This window comes from Manis pentadactyla, chromosome 9, assembly GCF_030020395.1.
Source record: "Manis pentadactyla isolate mManPen7 chromosome 9, mManPen7.hap1, whole genome shotgun sequence".
NCBI classification, from domain to species: Eukaryota; Metazoa; Chordata; class Mammalia; order Pholidota; family Manidae; genus Manis; species Manis pentadactyla.
Genome location: NC_080027.1, coordinates 68330873 through 68346886, shown reverse-complemented (window position 1 = coordinate 68346886; position 16014 = coordinate 68330873). Strand labels below are relative to the sequence as shown.

The window sequence follows — 16014 nt, the reverse complement described above, 5'->3', positions numbered from 1 at the left end:
CATGCAAGGGTTGGCACATAATGGATGCTTAATCAACTGATGATGGTTTTAAGAAATAGTGTGTTACCTAATTTGATGAATTCACTTTTGGCAATGTATTGATGACTATGGACTGGAGTTTCCAAATACATTGGAAAATTATAATGAGAAGGTGATAAATTAGTAGAGAGCATTTCTATAAAGTTCTTCTATGTTTCTATTCCTGAGGCAGGTGTTTGGACTGGGGATGGGGGTTGGAGAAGAGAAGAATGGAAATTGGAAAGGAAGAAAATATCATCTCAGCCATCAAAGAGATCAACATTTAATTGCAGAAAATAAGATGCAAGGGTAGGGAATTGTTAGAAATCAAGGCAACCTACAAATTTGTAAAGTATAAACATCAGGTTCTATGGGCAAACAGCAAGTGATGTGGGTAATGAGAAAAGGAAAATGACATAGGGTGGAACAGTCTCAGAAAAGTTCTCCCAGAGGAGATGGGCATGAGATAGACATGGAGGGATTGGTCATTCATGCAAAAGCACAGGGACCAAGCCACATATGCAGTGGGGTTCACACAGGCAAATGTCGAGAACTGGCAATGAGGGGAATGTTTTTATTATTATATGCATTTCACAAGTGGTAGGGGCAGGGGACTCTGCAATAAGAACCAGTATAAGGGTCTGAAGCTGAGGTTTGTGCAGGGTCTTTTACTCACTCATTATTGAGGGTCATGCACTGAGCTACATACTATGAATACAGGAATTAATAACTTCCTGCTATCCTGCATCTTATAATCTAGTCCTAAAAAGATACTTATATTTCTCAGAGCCTTCGTGTGTTGGTGTCTTATGCTCCTTTCATCTCATCCTTCAAATACTGTCTACCCAATAAAATTCCCCTGATCTATTCAGCCAAAATAATGTATAGTATACCTGACATTATTAAGTACCTCCTAGACCACTGTGCTGTACTAAACACTTTGTATGCTTTACTCACAAAAATAGTAAACATCTAAGTGTTTCAGCATGCCAGGCACCATGTTCTAGTCTTTGCCAAGATTACATAATTCACAACAAACTTTAGATGTATGTACTATGATCATCCCCATCATTTATAGGAGAAAACTGAAGCTCTGCATGGTTAAATGATTTGCCACGGGTCATCTTTAACTTTCTGGGAGAGAGGATGGATACTTAAGAGATGGGATGGCCAACACTGTGTGCCTACTGATGACACAGAACACGCGGCATGTGGCAGCATTGATAACATTAAGTGTGCTTGAGAAAAAAGTTGAATATAAATCTTGTTAGCTCTTTAGATCTAATTTTCAGTTTATTGAAAATAGAGTGATAAAGAATCAACATAAATGACATAATGAAATAAACAGAGAAATCTAGAATTTGAGAGTGTAAGGACAGCAGGACAGCTGACCTGATTTCATGTTGATATACACGCTTAACTAATGTAACATGATACAATATAACAGATGATGATAGGTAGATAGGTAGATAGCTGGAACTTGGTTTGGGTTGAATTGATTTAATGTTTGAGCAATATTTGGTTCCTGGTTTGAGCAAACCAATTTTAAAAAGACGTATTTGAATAAATGGAGAAATTTGAATATGACTGGCTATTGGAGGACACCAAGGAAATACCTGAATTTTTCTTGGGTGTCATCATGACCCTGAGGTTATGGAAGAAAACGCTCATATTATGGAGATATGTGCAAGTGAGTTAGGAGGAAGCGACATGAAGTCTCAGATTTGCTTAAAAATATTTAGCAACAATAACTACAGCAGAAAAGGATAAATGATGCAACAGGGCAAACGCCTGCTTATTGTTGAAGCTGGTTGGTGGATATATGAAGAATCATTATATTAGTCTCTCAACTTTTCTGTTTGAAGTTTTTTACTAAAAATTTCATTTTTAAAATGCATGGCTTAAACAATCAGCCAGGCTGAAAATGGATCCTTCTGTACCACAGAGCGTGGTCTTTTGCCCATAATAGATGGTGAGTTATTAGAACTGGAGTATGGAAAATAGTTACAACATGAATGAAAAAGGTCTTTGTGCTCCTAAACAAACAGTAATAGCAGTATGGGCTCCAGATTGGAAACCTCTCTTCTCTTCCAGAATGCTGCATGATGCTTTTTCATGAAAAATGCACTTTTTCTCTTTGCCCTTCAAGGCTACTGTTGATGTTAACTTTGACCAAAATTCCCATAGATAGGAGAGAAGCCAAGATGGCGGCATGAGTAGTGCAGTGGAAATCTTCTCCCAAAACCATATATATTTTTGAAAATACAACAAATACAACTATTCCTAAAACAGAGACCAGAAGATACAGTACAACAGCCAGGCTACATCTATACCTGCGAGAACCCAGCACCTCATGAAGGGGGTTAGATACAAGCCAGGACCTGGAGGGACCCAAGCGCACCCCAACCCCAGTTCCCAGCAGGAGGAGAGGAGTCAGAGCAGGGAGGGAGTGGGAGTCCAGGACTGCTTAATACCCAGCCCTAGTCATCTTCACTGGGAGTGCACACACACAGTGCATGTTGTGCTGGATACTACAGAAACGGAACAGTAAACCTGTGAGCAGGTTCCCACAGCCAGTGCCCCTGGGACAAAAGAATAGTCAGTGCTTTTTGAAAGTCTTAAAGGGACAGGAGCCTCACAGCTGGACAGAAGCATCCCAGCACACTCAGCCCAGCAGCTGGGAATCCCATGGAAATCCAGGCACCCTAACCTCCTGGGAAGCAGTGCTGCTCTGAGGCCCCTCATGGCAATTAACAGCCTTCCGCCCATTCCCCCTCTGGTGTGGCCCCGCCATAGAGGAGAAGCAGCCTAAGACTGGCCATGCCCCCAGCAGCCACGCAGAGTCTCTTCCACAGCCGCCGGGGCCAGACTCAGAGGCCCCATTGGCATGCAGCTGCCCAGCACAAGCTGCTAGGGGTTGCTGTTCTCACAAGAAAGGAAAGTGACAGGCAAGCAGGAAGGGACTTTGTTCTCCCAGCTGACACACGTGCCAACTGCCCATGACTACCTCTATCGCTATGAAAAGGAAGAAGAATTTGATACAGATAAGAATAACCCAGACATCCCCTGAGAGGGAACCTGGGGAGATAGATTTAACCAATCTTCCTGAAAAAGAATTCAAAATAAAGGTCATAACCATGCTGATGGAGCTGCAGAGAAAAATGCAAGAGCTAACAGATAAAATTGGGAGGTATAATACAGAAGTAAAACAATCTCTGGAAGGACTTAAAAGCAGAATGTATGTGGTGCAAGGGGCTGTTAGTGGAATAGAAATAAGAGAACAGGAACACAGAGAAGCTGATGCACAGAGAGATAAAAGGATCTCTAGGAATGAAAGAATATTAAGAGAACTATGTGACCAATCCAAACAGAACAATATCAGTATTATAGGGGTACCAGAAGAAGAAGACAGAGAAAAATGATAGAAAGTGTATTTAAAGAAATAATTGCTGAAAACTTCCCCAAACTGGGGGAGGAAATAGTCCCTCAGACCACGGAAGCACACAGAACTCCCAACAGAAGGGACCCAAGGAGGACAACACCAAGACACATAATAATTAAAATGGAAAACATCAAGGACAAGGACAGAGTATAAAAGGCAGCCAGAGAGAGAAAAAAGGTCACCTGCAAAGGAAAACCCATCAGACTTCTCAACAGAAACCTTACAGGCCAGAAGAGAAGGGCATGATATATTTAATGCAATAAAACAGAAGGGCCTTGAACCAAGAATACTGTATCCAGCACGATTATCATTTAAATATGAAGGAGGAATTAAATAATTCCCAGACAAGCACAAGTTGAGGAAATTCACATCCCACAAACCACCTCTGCAGGGTATTTTAGAGGGACTGCTCTAGATGGGAGAACTCCTAAGGCTAAGTAGATATCACCAGAGAAAATAAAATCACAGCAAAGAAAGCAAACCAACCAAATACTAACTAAAGGTAAAAAATAAAATCAACTACCCACAAAAGCAGTCAAAGGAAACACAAAAGAGTAAAAAATAAAACACCTAGCATATAAAGAATAGAAGAGGAGGAATAAGAAGTCAGAGAAATAAAGATTCATCAGACTGTGTTTATAATAGCTCAATAAGTGAGTTAAATAAGACAGTAATATAGTAAATAAGCTAACCTTGAACCTTTGGTAACCACTAATCTAAAGTCTATAATGGTAATAAGTACATATATTTCAATAATCAGCCTAAATGTAAATGGACTGAATGCACCAATCAAAAGACACAGAGTAATAGAATGGATAAAAAAGCAAGACCCTTCTATATGCTGCTTCAAGAGACTCACCCCACACCCAAAGACGTGCATAAACGAAAAGTCAAGGGATGGGAAAAGATATTTCATGCAAACAACAGAGAGAAAAAAGCAGGTGTTGCAGTTCTAGTATAAGACAAAATAGACTTCAAAACAAAGAGAGTAACAAGAGATAAAGAAGGACATTACATAATGATAAAGGGGTCAGTCCAACAAGAGGACATAACCATTATAAGTATGTATGCACCCAATACGGGAGCATCAACATATGTGAAACAAATACTAACAGAATTAAAGGAGGAAATAGAATGCAATACATTCATTTTAGGAGACTTCAACACACCACTCAATCCAAAGGACAAATCCACCAGACAGAAAATAAGTAAGGACACAGAGGCACTGAACAACACACTAGAACAGATGGACCTAATAGACATCTATAGAATGCTACACCCAAAAGCAACAGGATACACATTCTTCTCAAGTGCATATGGAACATTCTCCAGAATAGACCACATGCTAGGCCACAAAAAGAGCCTCAGTAAATTCAAGAAGATTGAAATTCTACCAACCAACTTCTCAGACCACAAAGGTATAAAACTAGAAATAAATTGTACAAAGAAAGCAAAAAGGCTCACAAACACATGGAGGCTTAACAACATGCTCCTAAATAATCAATGGATCAACAACCAAATTAAAAAAGAGATCAAGCAATATATGGAAACAAATGACAACAACAACACAAAGCCCCAACTTCTGTGGGACGCAGCGAAAGCAGTTTTAAGAGGAAAGTATACAGCAATACAGGCATATTTAAAGAAGGATAAACAATCCCAAATGAATAGTCTAAAGTCACAATTATCAAACTTAGGAAAATAAGAACAAATGAGGGCTAAAGTCAAGGGAAGAAGGGACATAATAAATATCAGAGAAAAAATAAATAAAATTGAGAAGAATAAAACAATAGAAAAAAATCAATGAAACCAAGAGCTGGTTCTTTGAGAAAATAAACAAAATAGATAAGCCTGTAGCCAGACTTATTAAGAGAAAAAGAGAATCAACACACATCAACAGAATCAGAAACGAGAAAGGAAACATCACAATGGACCCAACAGAAACACAAAGAATTATTAGAGAATACTATGAAAACCTATATGCTAACATGCTGGAAAACCTAGAAGAAATGGACAACTTCCTAGAAAAATACAACTTTCCAAGACTGACCAAGGAAGAAACACAAAATCTAAACAAACCAATCACCAGGAACGAAATTGAAGCGGTACTCAAAAATTTACCCAAGAACAAAGCCCCCGGGCCAGATGGATTTACCACGGAATTTTATCAGACATACAGAGAAGATATAATACCCACTCTCCTTAAAGTTTTCCAGAAAATAGAAGAGGAGGGAATACTCCCAAACTCATTCTATGAAGCTAGTATCACCCTATACCAAAACCAGGCAAAGACGGCACCAAAAAAGAAAATTACAGACCAATATCCCTGATGAACATAGATGCAAAAATACTCAACAAAATATTAGCAAACCAAATTCAAAAGTACGTCAAGAGATTCCTGGAACCACTACACATGTGATAAAATGACATAGAACTATACACAACTTTATACCAATGTCAGATACCTGTTTTTTGATATTGTAATAGGATTACATAGATGTAACCATTGGGGGTCAAGATGTCCCAAGGAACCTCTCCATACTATCTTTGCAACCTCTTGTGAATCTCTAATTATTTCAAAATAAAAAGGGTTTTTAAATTTAAAAAAATAATAAAGTACGTCAAGAGGATCATACACCATGACCAAGTGGGATTCATCTCAGGGATGCAAGGACGGTACAACACTTGAAAATCCATCAACATCATCCACCACATCAACAAAAAGAAGGACAAAAATCACATGATCATCTCCATAGACACTGAAAAGGCATTCGACAAAATTCAACATCCATTCATGATAAAAACTCTCAACAAAATGGGTATAGAGGGCAAGTACCTCAACATAATAAAGGACATATATCACAAACCCACAGCCAACATCATACTTAACAGCAAGAAGCTGAAAGCTTTTCCTCTAAGATCGGGAACAAGACAGGGATGCCCACTCTCCCCACTGTTATTCAACATAGTACTGGAGGTCCTAGCCATGGCAATTAGACAAAACAAAGAAATACAAGGAATCCAAATTGGTAAAGAAGAAGTCAAACTGTCACTGTTTGCAGATGCCATGATATTGTACATAAAAAACCCTAAAGACTCCACTCCAAAACTACTAGAACTAATATCAGAATTCAGCTAAGTTTCAGGATACAAAATTAACACACAGAAATCTGTGGCTTTCCTATACACTAACAATGAACTAACAGAAAGAGAAATCAGGAAAACAATTCCATTCACAATTGCATCAAAAAGAGTAAATTACCTAGGAATAAACCTAACCAAGGAAGTGAAAAACCTATACCCTGAAAACTACAAGACACTCTTAAGAGAAATTAAAGAGGACACTAACAAATGGAAACTCATCCCATGCTCTTGGCTAGGAAGGATTAATATTGTCAAAATGGCCATCCTGCCCAAAGCAATCCACAGATTTAATGCAATCCCTATCAAATTACTAACAGCATTCTTTAACAAACTGGAACAAATAGTTCAAAAATTCATATGGAACCACCTAAGACCAGAATAACTAAAGCAATCTTGAGAAGGAAGAATAAAGTTGGGGGGATCTCACTCCCCAACTTCAAGCTCTACTACACAGCCACAGTAATCAAGACAATTTGGTACTGGCACAAGAGCAGAGCCACAGACCAATGGAACAGAATAGAGACTCCAGACATTACCCCACACATATATGGTCAATTAATATACGATTAAGGAGCCATGGACATACAACGGGGAAATGACAGCCTCTTCAATAGTTGGTGTTGGCAAAACTGGACAGCTACATGTAAGAGAATGAAAATGGATCATTGTCTAACCCCATACACAAAAGTAAATTCGAAATGGATCAAAAACCTGAATGTAAGTCATGAAACCATAAAACTCTTAGAAAAAAACATAGGCAAAAATCTCTTGGACATAAACATGAGCGACTTCTTCATGAACATATCTCCCAAGGCAAGGGAAACAAAGGCAAAAATGAACAAGTGGGACTATATCAAGCTGAAAAGCTTTTGTACAGCAGAGGACACCATCAATAGAACAAAAAGACACTCTACAGTATGGGAGAATATATTCATAAATGACATAGCTGATAAAGGGTTGACATCCAAATTATATAAAGAGCCCACACACCTCAACAAACAAAAAGCAAATAATCCAATTTAAAAAATGGGCAGAGGAGCTGAAGAGACACTTCTCCAAAGAAGAGATTCAGATGGCCAACAGGCACATGAAAAGATGTTCCACATCACTAGTCATCAGAGAAATGCAAATTAAAGCCACAATGAGATATCACCTCACACCAGTAAGGGTTGCCACCATCCAAAAGACAAACAACAACAAATGCTGGCGAGGTTGTGGAGAAAGGGGAACCCTCCTACACTGCTGGTGGGAATGTAAATTAATTCAACCATTGTGGAAAGCAGTATGGAGGTTCCTCAGAATGCTCAAAATAGAAATATCATTTGACCCAGGAATTCCACTTCTAGGAATTTACCCTAAGAATACAGCAGCCCAGTTTGAAAAAGACAGATGCACCCCTATGTTTATCACAGCACTATTTACAATAGCCAAGAAATAGAAGCAACCTAAGTGTCCATCAGTAGATGAGTAGATAAAGAAGAGGTGGTACATATACGCAATGGAATATTATTCAGCCATAAGAAAACAAATCCTACCATTTGCAACAACATGGATGGAGCTAGAGGGTATTATGCTCAGTGAAATAAGCCAGGCAGAGAAAGACAAGTACCAAATTATTTCACTCATATGTGGAGTATAAGAACAAAGAAAAAACTGAAGGAACAAAACAGCAGCAGAATCACAGAACCCAAGAATGGACTAACAGTTACCAAAGGGAAAGGGACTGGGGAGTATGGGTGGGAAGGGAGGTATAAGGGGGGGGAAGAAAGGGGCATTATAATTAGCATGTGTAATATGGGGGGAGGCACAGGGAGGGCTGTGCAACACAGAGAAGACAAGTAGTGACTCTACAGCATCTTACTATGCTGATGGACAGTGACTGTAATGGGGTTTGTGAGTGGGACTTGGTGAAGGGTAAACATAATTTTCCTCATGTAATTATAGATTAATGATATCAAAAAAAAAAACAGTAAACCTGAAAAAAAAACTAATTCCCATAGATAAAATTTTAACTGTGGGCCTTTGCACTGTGGTTCACATTGTAAGTCTGGCTTGCATGATTATGGAGAGCTTTGAATGCAGGCTGAGATTTGGCCTTTTCTCGGAAGATCGCAAGCAACAGCCACAACTTAAACAGGGACATGATGAAGTCAATGCTTCACAGAAATCAGTTTCCAGTTCCTCTGCCTAACATACCTCCAAATCTCTCTTTCATATTGGCATTTCTCTTGTGCTAGGGTAAGACCACTCCTGAATTGTGGCTGCAGATGAGAGGGACAGGCAAAAAGACACTGCCCATGCTAATCACCATTTTCAACATGATCAAGCTATTTTTCCACATCACATCTGCAGAGAATAACAAAATTATTTCAACAAACACTCATCCAGGAACGGATTTATTAGAACAAATATGAAATTACTGATACTCTCCTGGGGGGAGGGGTGGCAAAAGACAGAAAGCTCTTGATGTAGCCTGTTTATAATAAGATATTTGTTTCTCAATTCCAGAAGCAGGCAATTGAACTCCCAGAAATGCACTGGCATCAATTCCCATGAATGAAATGACTATGAATCATTTCATTCTTGAAAATTTAACCAAGATGTGACTTAATAGGTTATGAGTTGAGTGGATGTGCAATATTTCCAGAAACCCTCAGCCACAATATATGGTCATATTATTGCTGTGATTCGGAACACTTCAAACATTCCTGCATCTGAGCCTTATGACGGAGAAGAAACAACATATCTGTTTAAACATGCTTAATGGATAATTTTGGTGGAAGTCCATCTTTCAGTGTTTCAGATGAGGTGATAGATAATTTTCACAGCATGCAATGTCCCACGTAGTAAGGACATCCTATTAAAAGCAAGTGTCTGGTTTTGAATAGTTCCCTCACCTAAACAAGAAATGAAGGGAGAGGGGACCAGAATTAACAGTCACTTCTTCACTCTTCTTTTACAAATCCAGAATCCCATTCTTCCATCACTTTGAGCAAGTAAAACTGTGGTATGAAATATAGTAGCCACTGGCCATATGTGACTATTTAAAATTTAAGTTAATTAAATAAAATTAAAAATTCCATTTCTCGGTTGCACTAGCCACATTTCAAATACTATCAATAGCCCCACGTGGCTAGTGTTACCACACTGAACAGCCAAGATTTTTAGAATATTTCCACTGTTGCAAAGAGAGTGGGGTCATTGACATGGTTCCCATTTCCACATTTGTTCAAGTTAGAAAAGCAGCATTTGTCTCAATAGCCTCGCAGAAAGATATTGTAGGATTGGTAAGAAAATACCTGAATTAGTTTCTTCAAAATTCATTCTGAAACTCTATAGACTCAGTTTAAATAGTATAAGATTCTGACTAAATAGCTTCTGAAATATTCAAAAAGAATGATCAAATCGAAAGAATTTTGGGGTCTACTTGAATGGTTAACTGGGTTTTTTGTATTTGGTAAACAATAGCATTTTATTATATCTCATTTGCAACTAAGGGAATGGCCCAGTTTATCTCTATCTTTGTCATCTATCTGTATCCTAGTGATTGGAAAAGCCCAGACATGATGAAGATGTGCTTATGTAATATGTAAAATCTTTTATATGTTGTCTTTTGAGAAAAAGAAAACAGAAGAGGACACAAAGCAGCAAATGAAAGTTTCTTCTTAAATGTGATTGACAGGAATGACTCACTTGTTCAGTGAGTGAGATGATCAAGGACAGGAGAAAGGCACCTCGAAGGTCTGGAAGTAAAATCACATTCAAAGCTCTAGAGTTGGTAGTGTACGTCTATTTCCTGGAAGACTTCTAAATCTAGTGAAATGATTTACCCAAAGATAAAATCAGTGTTAGATTAAGCAGTGCCTATCAGGCAGTGAAGATTAGTGAAAAAAAGCATCGTCGTGAGTGGAAAGTATCCACCATCATGTATTCAGCACAGAATGGAGCACCCACTAGTACCAGTCAATGTACTAGGCACTTAGAGTATATTAGGATAACTAGGCATTAGAGAGATAACCTAATGAATAGTTACAACCAAAAATAAGTACCATAAAGAAAGGGTAAGGGGTCCTATAAAAGCACATGACAGGAGGACCAAACCTACCTTTGGGTGTCAGAGAAAGTTTTCCTAAAGATATGACATTCAAGAAGACACCTAAAGAATGAGCAAGATTTATCCAGATTAAGAGGTAAAGAGAGACTGTTTGGAGAGGTATGTGTATAGACACCCTAAAGGAGAAAATCACATTGTTTGTTGTGTGGCAGGGTGCAGCAAGGAAGAAATAGGAGGGTGTACACAAGGCTGGGAGGCAGGTGAGCACCTGCTCATGCAGGACCTCATGTCAGTGAATAAATTAGTTAATGAAAGATGCATTTCTATAAATACTACCCTTGTTTATATTTTAATGAACAGTTATTACACACAGTAAAAGGCATAAGTATAGAGAAGTACATAGTTTGGAATGTCACTTAGTACCCAGATCTATGAAAAGAAGGATTTCCAGATGGAAGGAGACAGTATTTTCAAAGTCATGGAGGCATGAAGAATATGGTGTTTTCTGGAAATAGTTAAGAAAAAAAATTAAATTGTAAATGAAGCCAGATAATTGAAATTTTTAAATGATGCGATAAGGTGAATGAACTTTACCTGCTATGCAGCACGGAACGATTGAAGATTTTCAGCAGGAAAGGAGTAAAATGAGAACTTTGTGTAGGATGGTCAGTCAAGTGGTAGTGAATGGTTAGAGAAAGAAAATGTTAATGGATATTAGAGTTTGAATTTAGTGGTGTGGCCAAAGGGGATGTGGTCATGAGGAGCCAGAATCTGAAAGTCAATGAGAATGGGAGGGTAAGTTGTTGGTAGCCTCGCTAGCCTACATTTTCCTCTCCTCCCACCAAAAGCATCTGAATTTTCCTTTGGGGAACTGCCCCCACCTCAGCTTCAAGATATCTCCGGCTCCTGATTTTTAGTAACTGGTGGAGGAATGAATATACAGGTGACCCCATTTTGGCCAGTAAGAAACATGGTGGCATTTGTTGGGTTTTCTGTAGGAAAGAAGCTTCTTCTTGGTTCCCTTCCCTAGGAACTGTCCAGGTGATGGTCAGTTACTGTACCTGAAGAGAATGCAGTAAGGATGTGGAGTCTGGAACAGCTGCAGCTTTTTTATCTGAGAATGGGGAGCAGGGTGCGAATGAGCCCGTCACAGGGAGGAGGGCAGAGGCAAATGAATCACAGAGAAGCAGGTCTAGTACCCGATGATGTTGAGACTTTTACATGAGCCAATAACTTGCATGAGCCAATAAATCCCCCTTTTTTTTGGTCAGGCCATTTTGTGCCTGAATTTCTGTAAGCTCGACACCCATCACAATAAGGCTAACTGATACAGGAAAGGTAGGCGGAAATGAGTGCATTTGTTAAAATGGACAATTGATGAGCAATTATCACTAGGAAGGATTAATTTTATAACTGTATGACAATATCAGAATTGGCTTTGTAATCAAAAGAATAGGTTATAATCTCTAAATGATGCAATAGCACATGGTATTAAAAACAAAGAATCCACTTAAAACCACCTACTCTGCTGCTTATTTTTTTTCCAGATTTGTTGCTTGCAATAAAGAACCATGACTAAAAAATGAAATTCAAAAATTTAAAAAGGAATATCAAAAATCACTGGTAACTGCTATTAATATTTAGTGGAGTATCTTTCCAGCCATTTTTGCACATACAGATTTATTTTTATACAAATGGGATCCTAATGCAGGCACTGTATTGTAACCTGAGTTATGCACATAATAATGTGCCAGACCTATTTCCACATCAATAATTGAAGATTTACATCACCTGCTAGTAAGAAGCAGCTTCACATAACATTTTTACAAAGAATATCCTCAGGGTGGTAAAAAGAAAGGATTTACAGCAGCCAAAGTACATGACTCTGACCCTTACCTCCCAAACACTGGTTCTCACTTCTGCGGTTTAAATGAAACGATACCTCTACAGTCCTTAGTACAATGCCTGGCACTTGATAATGAGAATTATTATCATCATTGTTAATATTATTAATATACTATGAGCTGCAGGAGCCAAGATGAGATGTACAAGATGTGTGTTCGATATAGATATAAAATGGAATTGAGGTCCCACTGTACACAATAGAACTGAATCACTAAGAGAATAAGAAATAATCAAATATTATTGTATTCCTTCATTACCAATTTGAAGGTCAAATCATTTTTACAGCATAACTAATATAAAAATTGAGCAATGAGAGCATTGAAACAACTAAGCCCTTAAGCCCCCTATTTAATTCCTTCCCACCTCCCACAAATTAAGGTGAACAGAAACATAACAGTAGAGTCTATGGTATTTATGAAAAAGTGATTTTCTCTGTGTCCTTAGGCAAAATGCCTTCATTGACATAGGCTCCATCTGCATTCCAGGGAAAACTGCACGTTCTTCCTTTTTTAAATGTGTGTCTTTAAAATACCATTTGGCATCCACCCTACAAAGCTTAAAAATTAGCTTTGAAAAAAAAAAAATCACCCAAAATGTTGCTTTGAGTGTAGAGGCAAAGCAACTTGCATTCATGCAAATGATTCTTAAGAAATGTCTTTAAGTCTGTATTCTAACAATTGCATTTTTAAAAATACACACTGATCTGCTTTTAAAATGCTAGTCTCCTCATATTTTTCTTCCTCTTTTAGAAATGAACCTGAATTATGCAAGTGTATCTTGCATTAAGAAACCTAGTAAATGAAAACTCCTATATGCATCATAAAAAATTAGGAAGTCATTATTTACTCTTCAAAATGATTTTTGAAAATAATTCAAAGCAAAATCCCTTTAAATAGAAAACTTGCCAAGGAAATTTAAAACATGATTTAAATTTAATACTTTTCTAAAACTCATCTACTATGTACAGTAGCACAACAGTGAACATGAAAAAAATTGTTAATATATCCTCCATTATACTCTCAATAGTATATGTATATTTGTAAATACTTTAAGCTAGAAAGAGTTGGAGGTATCTTTAGCACAAATGGCCCTGATGATACAGGAACTCAATCATATCCAACGTGTATTGGCAAATGGTAATGATAGGAGTTGTTTGCTCATTTGGCTGTAAAATCCTCTAAGACAGGGACTATGTTTTGTTGATATTTGTATTAGTGTTCTTTTCCTTTTGACATGTTGAGTATTTGCACTCTAAAACTGCCATCTTGTGAATTATTCAATAAATAATTGGATTAACTGGAGGCCTTTAGAAAAAGTAAAGCAAGATTCCTACCTTGCCCTTTAACATTTAAAATTTAATTCCACATGGATCCCAGATTTAAACACAAAAAAACATAGACTTCTATTTCAGCAACATGAGAAAGTAGGACCTTGGAGACCCATTTATGGTACAGAACACCTAAAAGTTTGAATTAAGTTGTTAAGGTACATTTTAATGCATGGATGAGCTGTCAGGAGATTAAAGGGAATTTCCAAACCCTTGAGGGCAGAAGCATGAGCAAAAAGAAATAATCTAGTACTGAAATTGCTTATGCTTGCTAAGCCAAAACCTTAATGTTATTGGGCCCCATATGAGGTGAAAAGTTGAAAGGGGACAAAGCAGAATGAGAAAGTAAAGCAGGCATTCTACACTAAAGAAGGGAACCTGCACCCCTAAGTTTGGCATTCTCCTTAGATGATAAATAAGCTTGTGATAAGAGCAGAACGTTGGTTTGTCTCACGCTGACTAAACGGAGTGGAGGGGGCAGCGGAGAGGGGAAGGAAAGAACACTTCAGTCCAAATTCCTGACCCCAGGCTCCCACTCATATCATGTGGGGGCATAAAATTAAAATTAACTGTGCAAACGCCCTCCTAAAAAAAGTCTAGTAAAAAATTTAGTTCAAAATGGTAAAATATGATTGGATTTTGAAATAATGACTGGGGGAATAATAATAATATAGGGGGAAAATGAAATTGTATTCCTACCTTACACCATACACAAAATATCGATTCCTGATGGAGTGATGACATCTGAGAAAGGCAAAACTTTAAAGCCTTTAGTGAAAAATAAAGAATATATTTTTAAACTTGAAGTAGGGAAGGATTTTTTAAACAAGATACAAAATGCACAAACCAAAAAAGGAAAGATTGATAAACTTGATCATGAAAATTAAGAACTTTGTTCATCAAAAAATATTATAAAAAAAGGAAAATGACAATCCCTAAATAAAAATTATGACTATCTTGGAAAAGGAGCCTTACAATGACTAAACAGGAGCCCCATCTTCAGGTCAACATGGATGTATTAACCTATGTTCTTCAAAGAAGGACATGAGTTTGGTGGTAATGCCACCGTACTCATACAATCTGATCTAAAATATTATCATTGGAGTTGCTATAAATAGAACATATCTGGGTTTCCATGAGACATTGTTCTGATCTAGTTTGGCAATATCCTTTAGGGAATTTTTCCATTTGTTCATTCAACTGCTCATTCATTCATTCATTTTAATTAATAAACATTCATTGAGCATCTACTTTATGTTTAGCACCACACTAAGCCCTGAACATCCTCAAGAGAACTAGACTGGACTTAAAAAATTAATTTATTCATTCATTCAGCAGCTATCTATTGAGTAACTAAATACACCAGGCACTCTTCTAAGTGTTAAAATATAGCCAGGGGTAAAAATGGAAGAATCCTGTCCTTATGGAGTTTGCTGTCTAGTGATATCTGCTAATATCACATTAACTTTGATATCTAAAGCTCTCTACACATACCCTTACCTGTTAACCCAAGAATTCCAATCCATTGCAAGACTCTTTCATCATCAATGTATTTCTGGCTACCAAGGGGGTACCATTCATTCTACAGTTCAGCAGGCTGTCACTCACTGGCCTTTGCTCTACCACTCTGAGCCAACCAACAAAAACGGTGGCCTTAATTGGTCCAAGTTCTATTAATGTTATTATTAGAAATAGAAGTTTACATAATATTAATAGCTACCCTCTAGTGCCATTTAGTGGTGAGTACTAAGTCCCTAACAGGCATCAGTTAATTTTATTACTTATTCTATGTAATCTTTAACTTTGAAATATCCATGTCAGCATAACACAAGTTTACTAAGTAGCAAAACAGATGTTAGAAGCCACTTTTCTTTGGTGAAATGAGGAGCATTCAGATGTTGGATTGACTAGAAGTATTGTACAGGCATTCTCTCCATTACTAAAATAGAAGATAAAGCTCTAGTCACCAATAGACCAATACAGTCCCTAGGTTTTAGGATTCTGAAGAAAGGATGGTGTTACCTTCTGGTTACTACTAGAAATTTAAGCAGAATTCTGTCTAAAAACTGTCACAGTCACCCGAAGAGAATCATAGAGAACTGAGACTTTGTCACACAAAATAGG

At 37.7% G+C, this 16014-nt stretch overlaps 1 long non-coding RNA gene across 1 annotated transcript in view; it reads right to left on the bottom strand.

Annotated features, from left to right (window-relative positions):
• Positions 1 to 15556, bottom strand: part of LOC118909010 (uncharacterized) — a 57068-nt gene extending 41512 nt beyond the window's left edge. Inside the window, exon 1 of the long non-coding RNA XR_005023459.2 lies at positions 15391 to 15556. This is a non-coding gene — a long non-coding RNA (uncharacterized LOC118909010). The remainder of the gene's footprint in view (positions 1 to 15390) is intronic.
• Positions 15557 to 16014: the final 458 nt, after the last annotated feature.